Raw genomic sequence first — 11,692 nt, 5'->3', positions numbered from 1 at the left:
CATGATCAGAACTTTGTATAGCCTCTTCATAGGTCTTAAGGTTATCATCATTATGATCAACCTCATTTGATACATCATCTTGTACCATTAGATTTAATCTAGTTGATATATGACATTCTCGTGTAGACCTTCTAAGATGTGCTTGTATAACTTGTTCACCTTGTGCTGGATTTAGTTGTTGTTCAATTTGGTTTGGAACTGGTTCATTAACATGTTCTTGAACTACATTTAGTTCTTGAACTTCAACTGTTGAAGATGGCAACTTCCTTGTCAACTTCAAAACATCCAATAAAGGTTCTTCAATTTGTGTCTCATGATCTTGATTTTGTGTTGATTTATTAGTTTCTTGAACTTCATCAAGTTTTATTTCTCCATTATAATTTCGCTTCCAAAAGAAATTCCCTTTCCAAAAAGGATCCTCCTCTAGCCACAAACACTTTATAGTTAGAAAGGTGATAAAAATAATATCCCATTGTTCCATTGGGATGCCCAATGAACCTGCACTTATAAGATCTTGAGTTAAGTTTATTAGATTGAAGTCTCTTAACATAAGTTGGACAACCCCAAACATTAATATGCTTAAGATTAGGCTTACGTCCTTTCTATATCTCAAATGGTGTTGTAGAGACTGACTTAGTGGGAACTTTATTAAGTAAGTATATTACTGCTTCCAAAGCATATCCCCATAAATTTATTGGAAGATCAGTGGACCCCATCATAGATCTCACCATATCTAATAAAGTTCGATTTCTCCTTTCAGACACACCATTGTGTTGTGGTGTTCCTGGAGGTGTCCACTATGAGAGAATCCCATTCTCTTTGAGATACCTAGTAAAATTTTCACTAAGATATTCTCCACCTCTATCAGACCTTAGTACTTTAATACTTTTACCAGTCTGTTTCTCAACTTCACTACGGAACCTTTTCAACATTTCAAAAGATTTAGGTTTGTCTTTCATAAGATACACAAATCCATATCTTGACATATCATCAGTGAATGTGATGAAGTAAGAATATCCATCTCTAGCTTGAATTTTTATGGGCCCCCAAACATCTGTATGAATTAGTCCCAATAATTCAATAGCTCTTTCTCCACTTCCAGTAAATGGAGATTTGGTCATTTTTCCTTTGAGACAAGATTCACAAGTTGGATATGATTCAAAATTATACTTGTCAAGGTACCCTTCCTTATACAACTTGTTAATTCTTTTCTCTCCTATATGACCGAGTCTACAATGCCAAAAGTATGTATGATTTACTTGATCATCTCTTTTCCTCTGAAGACTTGAAACATGCATAATCGAATTAGCATTCACATTTGTGTGATGACCCAAAATGTCATCTTTAAATTTAATAAGTAATTATGTATTCTAAGACCTCGAAAAGCATCATTTATCATTCCTCTACTTGCGTGCGCAGTCCGTAAAATTTTCTAGAAAGTTTTCATGTGAAATATGAATTAAAATATGAAATAGAGCTTTAAAATTCAAGTGAGTTGACTTTGGTCAACATTTTTAGCAAACAGACTCGGATCAGTATTTTGACAGTTGTGGTAGCTCCGTATCGTGATTTGGGACTTGGGCGTATGCCCGGAATTTATTTTAGAGGTCCCTAGCTTAAGTTATGACCATTTAACGGAACTAGCAATTTAAAGGCTAAAGATTTCTAAGTTTGACCATGGAGTTGACTTTTTGATATCGGGGTCGGAATCCGATTCGGAAAATTGGAATAACTCCGTTATGTCATTTATGACTTGTGTGCCAAATTTAAAATCATTCCGGATTCATTTAACATGTTTTGGAACAAGATTTGTAAATTGAAAAGTTTAGAAACTCAAAAGATCGAATCGAGGTGTGAATTATAATTTCAGCATCGTTTGACGTGATATGAGACCCCGAGTAAGTCCGTATAATATTTTAGGACTTGTTGGTATATTTGGTTGAGATCCCGAGGGCCTCGGGTGGATTTCGGGTGGTCAACGGAATTTAATTTTAGTATTTCAAGAACGTTCGACGTCATTTCTTCAAGAATAAGTGGTATCCCATTAAGAAAATGAATTCCAAATTCAGTTTTGATGGAAGCATTAGATCCTTATTGAAACTTTGGAGCCATAGCAAAAAGAATCGTCGAATTCGGACATCGTATGAGAGAGTTATGCCCATTTTCGTGTCGGGAAAGGTTTTTCGTAGCTACCAGCGCCCAGGGTAGCGTGGGGCGCTAGCCCTGGCACTGGGAATTATTGGTGTTCTGGAAAGTGTGCCACAGGCAGCGCCCCACGCTACCTGTGGCGCTCGAAAATGCTAGAAACCCCATAAAACGGGGAGTTTAGCCATTTTACTCATTTTTGAGTTTGGGGAGCTCGATTTAGGTAATTTTTGGGCGATTTTCACGGGAAAAAATTGGGGTAAGTGTTCCTTATCCTATATTGATTATATTTCATGATTTCATACTCATTTTCATCATGAATCCATGAATTTATGGAAGAAAAATCAGATTTTTACAAAACCTTCCAAAAATGTAAAACGAAGATTCGAAGGTCAATCCGATGTCGGAATTTGATAATTTTTGTATGGTTGGACTCGTCTCGGAATGGGTATTCGGATTTCGTAAGTTTTTTCAAGATTTGAGATGTGGGTCCCACTGTCAATTTTTAAAGTGAATTTCGGATTTGTATCCGGAAAATTAGTAAATTCATATGGAATTAATTCCTACGATTTGTATTTAGTATATAGAATTATTTGTGAATAGATTTGAAGCTTTTGGAGATAAATTTAAAAGGAAAAGCTGTGGTCGAGTAATTTATTGGAATTTGCATAGCGAGGTAAGTGTCGTGGTTAACCTTGACTTGAGGGAATAGAACCCTTAAATTATTTGTTATGTGAAATGCATGTGAACGACGTATAGGCGAGGTGACGAGTGTCTATACGTCATCAAATTAATTATTTGCATAATTATTTGAAAATCATAAATTGTTCTAAGATACGAATTAATTGTTATAATAATTATTTCTTTCCTATTCCTTGACAAATATTAATTCTTGAATTCCTGCAATAACTGTTACATGCTATTTGATTTATGTGTATTAATTGCTACTTGACATTTCGCATATTAAATATTAAACTGTCTATTTTCTCCCCGATTTTCATAATAAATTGCTAATTGTCAGTGCTTGTTTCATAATTAAATCATAACTATTGAATGCTTGTTGTTTTAAAATTTTATATTAATTGCTGCATTTATTGGGGCAATTTATTCTATAAGAATTGGTAAATGAATATATTGGAGGAGCGGGTTGCGCGCTGCAACAGAGTTGATTGAAATGAATATATTGGAGGATCAGGTTGCACGCCGCAACAGACTTGTTTAAAAGTCCATATTGGAGGATCGGGTTGCACGCCGCAACAGACTTGTTTAAAAGTCCATATTGGAGGATCGGGTTGCACGCCGCAACACACTTGTTTTAAAGTTAATATTGAAGGATCGGGTTGCACGCCGCAACAAACTTGTTAAAAAGTTAATATTGGAGGATCGGGTTGCACGCCGCAATAAACTTATTGAAAAGTCAATATTGGGGGATCGGATTGCACGCCGCAACAGACTTATTTAAAAGTCTATATATATACTTGATTAAAAGGAAAATATTGGGAGAGCGGGTTGCACGCTGCAACAGAATTGAATGTGAATATATTATGAGAGCGGGTTGCACGCTGCAACAGAATTGAATGTGAATATATTGTGAGAGCGGGTTGCACGCTGCAACAGAATTTATGGAAATGCTAATTGGTTATAACTGCTGGGTTGGCTTCAACCATTATAAATCAGTTACCTGATTTATTTCTATTATTGATGTTGTTACTAATATTGCGTACAGGTTAATGTAAGTGAACCGCCTTAGCCTCGTCACTACTTCATCGAGGTTAGGCTTAGCACTTACCAGTACATGGGGTCGGTTGTACTGATACTACACTCTGTACTTCTTGTGCAGATTTCGGAGTTGGTCCCAGCGGCGTACCATAGACTTGCTCGGATTTTAGCTACTTAGAGGAGACTTGAGGTATAACTGCACGGCGTTCGTAGTTCTGAAGTCCCCGTCTACTGTACCTTAGCTGTGTGTTTATTTCCAGATAGCTTTATTTTATTCAGACCTTTATTTTTATTATTTTAGAAGCTCGTGCACTTGTGACACCAATTATGGGATGGTATTTAGACACCGTTATTTTTATGGATTATTCACTATATTTCAGACCTTACTTCCGCATTTGTTTCTTTATTATTAATAAATTTAAAAATTGTTTAAAAATGGCTAATATTATTTTAACGTTGGCTTGCCTAGCAAGTGAAATGTTAGGCGCCATCACGGTCCGAAGGTGGGAATTTCGGGTCGTGACAGTTGGTATCAGAGCACTAGGTTATATAGGTCTCACGAGCCACGAGCAAGCTTAGTAGAGTCTGAAGGATCGGTACGGAGACGTCTGTACTTATCTCTCAGATGCTATGAAGTTTTGGAACAATATCACTTCTTTCTTATTCTATCGTGCGATTTTATTCTATCATCGATGATTGAACCATTCTACTCTTATTCACTTGCAGATGGTGAGAACGCGTAATACCTCTACCGATAGACAGGGACCAGAACCCGTGGTAGCAACTATGGCCAGGGGTAGCGGTCGAGGCCGAGGTCGTGCTAGAGGCCGAGCCAGAGGCTGAGGTAGAGCTCAGACCAGAGCTCAAGCAACTGCATCTATTGAAGAACCTCAGGTAGACCTTCAGGAGGAGGTCCCAGATCAGAATGTACTAGTTGGACCAGTTCAGGTCCGGAAGGATTCATAGCCACTCCAGTGCTTCAGGACGCTCTAGTCCGATTGGTGAGTCTTATGGAGAGTGTGGCTCAGAATGGTACATTTCTAGTGGCACCAGCCATCTCACAGGTTGGGGGAGGAGCACAAACTCCCACTACTCCCGCCCCGGAGCAGATGGCTCCCCAGAATCAGGCTCCAGAAGCCCTGCCAGTTGGGGTAGTTCAGCCAGTTATTGCGGCATAGACCGATGATAGGCCTGCCATGTCTTTTGAGGCCTTATTGAGACTGGATAAGCTTACTAAGCTCTTTCCAGTTCACTTCAGTGGTACACCTTCTGAGGACCCACAGGATTATCTTGAATGCTGCCATGAGGTGCTGCGAAACATGGGTATAGTTGAGACCAATGGAGTTGATTTTGCTGTATTCCAGATGACGGGTTCCGCCAAGAGGTGGTGGAGAGATTATACATTGACCCTACTAGTCGGATCACCTACACTTACCTGGGAGCAGTTCTCTCAGTTATTTCTGGAGAAGTTCCTCCCTATCATACTAAGAGAGGAATTCCGCAAGCAATTTGAGCGTCTACAATAGGGCAGTATGACTGTTACTCAGTATGAGTCCCGTTTTGTGGATTTGGCCTGTCATGCTCTCTTTTTACTACCTACGGAGGGAGAGAGAGTGAGGAGGTTCATTGAGGGACTCACTCACCCTATCAGACTTCAGATGGCCAAGGAGACCGGAAATGAGATTTCTTTTCAGGCGGCTGCTAATGTCGCAAGGAGGATCGAGATGGTTCTTGCATAGGAAAGAGGGAAGAGGTCCGATAAGAGACCTCGTCAGTTTGGTGGTTACAACGGTGCCTCGTCTGGAGGCAGGGGTAATTTTGGTAGGGGTCATCCTCCTAGACCGTTTCATTCAGCACTTCATGTATCTCCCGGTGCTTCAGGGAGTAACGGTCCTATTATGCCTAACTCTGGGCAGCCAGTATTCAGTGCACATTCAGCTCCTATCAGTGCACCACCACTCTAGAGTTACTACAGTGGTTATCCGGCCCATCTGGGTCAGCTTCAGCTTCAGCAGCCACTGCATCGAGATGGGTGTTATGAGTGGGGGAACATTGGTCACATGAGGAGGTATTGCCCTAGATTGGCGAGTAATAGATCTCGGCAAGATTCTCATGCCATCATACAGGCACCAGTTGCTTCACCGTCTGCTCAGCCAGCTAGAGTAGGGGTCAAGTAGTTAGAGGTGGAGATCAGGCCATTAGAGGTAGAGGTCAGACTGTTAGAGGTGGAGGCCAGCCAGTTAGCGGCCGTCCCAGAGATGCAGTTCAGAGTGGTGGGGCCCAGCCCCGATTTTATGCTTTTCCAGCTAGGTCTGAGGCCGAGTCATCTGATGCTGTGATCACAGGTATTATTCCAGTTTGCCATAGAGATGCTTCAGTTTTATTTGATCCAGGATCTACTTATTCCTATGTGTCCTCCTATTTTGCGTCATATTTGGTTGTGCCTTGTGATTCTCTGAGTGCTTCTGTGTGTGTATCTACACTGGTGGGAGACTCTGTGGTAGTAAATCATGTCTACCATTCGTGTGTGGTTACTATTGGTAATCTTGAAACTAGTGTGGATCTTCTACTTCTTGATATGGTAGATTTTGATGTCATCTTGGGTATGGATTGGCTGTCTCCTTATCATGCTATATTGGACTGTCATGCCAAGACAGTGACCCTAGCTATGCCGGGGTTACCTCGATTAGAGTGGAAAGGAACTCCTGGCCATTCTGCCAGCAGGGTTATTTCTTATATGAAAGCTCGGCGTATGGTAGAGAAAGGGTGTCTAGCCTATTTGGCTTATATTCGTGATCCCAGTGCGGATGTCCCTTCTATGGAGTCAGTACCAGTTGTTCGTGAATTTTCGGAAGTATTTCCTGCAGATCTGCCGGGAATGCCACCCGACAGAGATATTGACTTCTTTATTTATTTGGCTCCGGGCACTCAACCCATTTCTATTCCACCATACCGTATGGCCCCGCCAGAGTTGAAAGAATTAAAAGAGCAGTTACAAGCCTTGCTTGATCAGGGATTCATTAGACCCAGTGTCTTGCCCTGGGGTGCACCAGTATTATTTGTAAATAAGAAAGATGGCTCGATGCAGATGTGTATAGATTATCGGCAGTTGAACAAGGCCACTATCAAAAACAAATATCCGCTAGCAAGAATTGATGACTTATTTGATCAGTTTCAGGGTGCCAAGGTATTTTCGAAAATTGATTTGAGATCCGGTTATCATCAGTTGAAGATTAGGGAATTTGATGTCCCTAAGACATCTTTTCGGACTCGGTATGGGCATTACGAGTTCCTAGTGATGTCATTTGGGTTGACAAATGCTCCAACAGCATTTATGGATTTGATGAATCGGGTGTTCAAGCCTTATTTGGATTCTTTTGTGGTTGTATTCATTGATGATGTCTTGATTTACTCCAGCAGTCGAGAGGAGCATGAACGGCATCTTTGAAGTGTGCTTCACACCTTGAAGAATAATCAGTTATATGCCAAATTTTCGAAATGTGAGTTTTGGTTAGACTCAATTGCCTTTTTGGGACATGTTGTATTGGTAGAAGGCATAAAGGTGGATCCTAAGAAGATTGAGGCTATTCAGAATTGGCCTAGACCTGCTTCGGTTATAGAGATTCGGAGTTTCCTAGGTTTGGCAAGTTATTATCGTCGGTTCGTGGAAGGGTTTTCATCTATAGCAAGCACCTTGACCAGACTAACCCAGAAGGGTGTTCCATTCAGATGGTCAGACGAGTGTTAGTTTAGCTTTCAGAAGATCAAGACCACTTTGACTACGGCGCCAGTATTGGTATTACCCACAGGTTCAGGATCGTATATGGTATATTATGACGCATCTCACATTGTGCTTGGTGCATTATTAATGCAAGATGGCAAGGTAATTGCATATGCGTCGCGACAGTTGAAAGTTCATGAGAAGAATTATCCTGTTCATGACTTAGAATTGGCAGCCATTATTCATGCGCTAAAAATTTGGAGGCATTACCTCTACAATGTCTCGTGTGAGGTATTTACTGATCATCGCCGCCTTCAGTACCTGTTCAAACAAAAAGATCTTAATTTGAGGCAAAGAAGATGGATGGAGTTGTTGAAATACTATGATATCACCATTTTGTATCACCCCGGAAAGGCCAATGTGGTGGCCGATGCTTTGAGTAGAAAGGCTGTGAGTATGGGCAGTCTTGCGTATATTCCGGTTGGTGAGAGGCCATTAGCTGCAGTTGTTCAAACTTTGGCTAATCAGTTCGTAAGGTTAGATGTTTCAGAACCCAGTCGGGTTCTAGCTTGTACAGTCGCTCGATCTTCTATATATGAGCGCATCAGAGAGAGGCAGTATGATGATCCTCACTTACTTGTCCTTAAGGACACGGTGTGGCACGGTGATGCCAAACGGGTTGCTGTGGGGGAAGATGGAATTCTGCGAATGCAGGGCCGTATTTGTGTGCCTAATGTGGATGGGCTTCGTGAATTAATTCTTGAAGAGGCACACAGTTCCAGGTATTCTATTCATCCAGGTGCCGCAAAAATATATCAAGATTTGCGGCAACATTATTGGTGGAGGAGAATGAAAAAGGATATAGTTGCACATGTAACTCGGTGTCTGAATTGTCAGCAAGTTAAGTACGAGCATCAGAGACCTGGTGGTTTGTTTCAGAAGTTAGAAATTCCTGAGTGGAAGTGGAAGCGTATCACAATGGATTTTGTTGTTGGGCTCCCACGGACTCAGAGAAAATTTGACGTAGTTTGGGTCATTGTGGACAGGTTGACCAAGTCAGCCCATTTTATTCCAGTGGCAGTTACCTATTCTTCAGAGAGGTTAGCTGAAATTTACATTGATGAGATTGTCCGCCTTCACAGTGTGCCAGTGTCTATTATTTCAGATCGAGGTACGTAGTTTACCTCACATTTTTGGAGGGCTGTACAACATGAGTTAGGCATGCGGGTGGAGTTGAGTACAACATTTCATCCACAGACAGACGGACAGTCAGAGCGCACTATTCAGATATTGGAAGATATGCTTCGCGCTTGTGTTATGGAATTTGGAGGTTCTTGGGATCATTTCTTGCCACTTGCGGAGTTTGCTTATAATAACAGCTACCAGTCGAGCATTCAGATGTCTCCATATGAGGCATTATACGGAAGGCGATGCCGATCGCCAGTTGGTTGGTTTGAACCGGGAGGGGCTTGGTTGTTGGGTACCGATTTGGTACAGGATGCCTAGGATAAGGTCAAGATTATTCAGGATCGACTTCGCACAGCTCAGTCTAGGCAAAAGAGTTATGCTGACCGTAAAGTTCGTGATATTGCATTCATGGTTGGAGAACGAATATTGCTTCGGGTTTCACCTATGAAAGGTGTAATGAGGTTCGGAAAGAAGGGCAAGTTGAGCCCTAGGTATATCGGACCCTTTGAAATTCTTGGAAGGGTAGGTGAAGTAGCCTACAGGGTTGCATTACCACCTAGTTCATCAGCGGTTCATCCAGTGTTCCATGTGTCTATGCTCCAAAAATATCATGGTGATCCGTCCCATGTGTTAGATTTCAACTCAGTCCAATTGGATAAAGATTTGACTTACGAGGAGGAGCCGGTGGCTATTCTAGCCCGGCAGGTCCGACAATTGAGGTCTAAGAGTTATACTTCAGTTCGGGTGCAATGGAGAGGTCAGTCGGTAGAGGCATCTACCTGGGAGTCCGAGTCAGACATGCGGAGTAAATATCCACACCTTTTCTCCAACTCAGGTATTTTTTTTTTCTAACTCCGTTCGAGGACGAACGTTTGTTTTAGAGGTGGAGAATGTGATGACCCAAAATGTCATCTTTAAATTTAATAAGTAATTTTGTGTTCTAAGACCTCGAAAAGCACTATTTATCCTTCCTCGACTTGCGTGCGCAATCTGTAAAATTTTAGGAAAAGTTTTCATGTGAAATATGAATTAAAATGTGAAATAGAGCTTTAAAATTCAAGTGAGTTGACTTTGGTCAACATTTTTAGCAAACAAACTCGGATCAGTGTTTTGACAGTTCCAGTAGCTCCGTATCGTGATTTGGGACTTGGGCGTATGCCCGAAATTTAATTTGGAGGTCCCTAGCTTAAGTTATGACCATTTAACGGAACTAGCAATTTAAAGGCTAAAGATTCCAAGTTTGACCACGGGGTTGATTTTTTAATATCGAGGTCGGAATCCGATTCGGAAAATTGAAATAGCTCCGTTATATCATTTATGACTTGTGTGCCAAATTTAAAGTCATTCCGGATTCATTTAACATGTTTTGGCACAAGATTTGTAAATTAAAAAGTTTGGAAACTCAAAAGATCGAATCGAGGTGTGAATTATAATTTCAGCATCGTTTGACTTGATATGAGACCCCGAATAAGTCCGTATAATATTTTAGGACTTGTTGGTATATTTGGTTGATATCCCGAGGGCTTCGGGTGGATTTCGGGTGGTCAACGGAATTTAATTTTGGCATTTCAAGAACGTTCGACGTCGTTTCTTCAAGAATAAGTGGTATCCTATTAAGAAAATGAATTCCAAATTCAGTTTTGATGGAAGCATTAGATCCGTATTGAAATTTTGGAGCCATAACAAAAAGAATCGTCGAATTCGGACATTGTATGAGAGAGTTATGCCCATTTTTGTGTCAGGAAAGATTTTTCGTAGCTGCCAGCGCCCAGGATAGCGTGGGGCGCTAGCTCTGGCGCTGGGAATTATTGGTGTTCTGGAAAGTGCACCACAGGCAGCGCCCCACGCTACTTGTGGCGCTTGAAAACACCAGAAACCCCATAAAACGGGGAGTTCAGCCATTTTACTCATTTTTGAGTTTGGGGAGCTCGATTTAGGCGATTTTTGGGCGATTTTCACGGGAAAAAATTGGGGTAAGTGTTCCTTATCCTATATTGATTATATTTCATGTTTCCATACTCATTTACATCATGAATCCATGAATTTATGGAAGAAAAATCAGATTTTTACAAAACTTTCCAAAAATGTAAAACGAAGATTCGAAAGTCAATCCGATGTCGGAATTTGATAATTTTTGTATGGTTGGACTCGTCTCGGAATGGGTGTTCGGATTTCGTAAGTTTTTCTGAGATTTGAGATGTGGAATCCACTGTCAATTTTTAAAGTGAATTTCAGATTTTTATCTGAAAAATTAGTAAATTCATATGGAATTAATTCCTACGATTTGTATTGAGTATATCGAATTATTTATGAATAGATTTGAAGCTTTTGGAGACAAATTTAAAAGGAAAAGCTGTGGTCGAGTAATTTATTGGAATTTGCATAGCGAGGTAAGTGTCGTGATTAACCTTGACTTGAGGGAATAGAACCCTTAAATTATTTATTATGTGAAATACATGTGAACGATGTATATGCGAGGTGACGAGTGTCTATACGTCGTCAAATTAATTATTTACATAATTATTTGAAAATCATAAATTGTTCTAAGACACGAATTGATTGAAATAATATATTGGAGGATTGGATTGCACGCCGCAACAGACTTGTTTAAAAGTCCATATTGGAGGATCGGGTTGCACGCCGCAATAGACTTGTTTAAAAGTTAATATTGGAGGATCGGGTTGCACGCCGCAACAGACTTGTTAAAAAGTTAATATTAGAGGATCGGGTTGCACGCCGCAATAGACTTATTGAAAAGTCAATATTGGGGGATCGGATTGCACGCCGCAACTGACTTATTTAAAAGTCTATATATATACTTGATTAAAAGAAAAATATTGGGAGAGCGGGTTGCACGCTGCAACAGAATTGAATGTAAATATATTGTGAGAGCGGGTTGCACGCTGCAACAGAATTTAT

The sequence above is a fragment of the Nicotiana tabacum genome, chromosome 22, assembly GCF_000715075.1.
Source record: "Nicotiana tabacum cultivar K326 chromosome 22, ASM71507v2, whole genome shotgun sequence".
NCBI lineage: Eukaryota > Viridiplantae > Streptophyta > Magnoliopsida > Solanales > Solanaceae > Nicotiana > Nicotiana tabacum.
The sequence above is the reverse complement of the archived record's forward strand: the minus strand, read 5'-3'. Positions refer to the sequence as shown.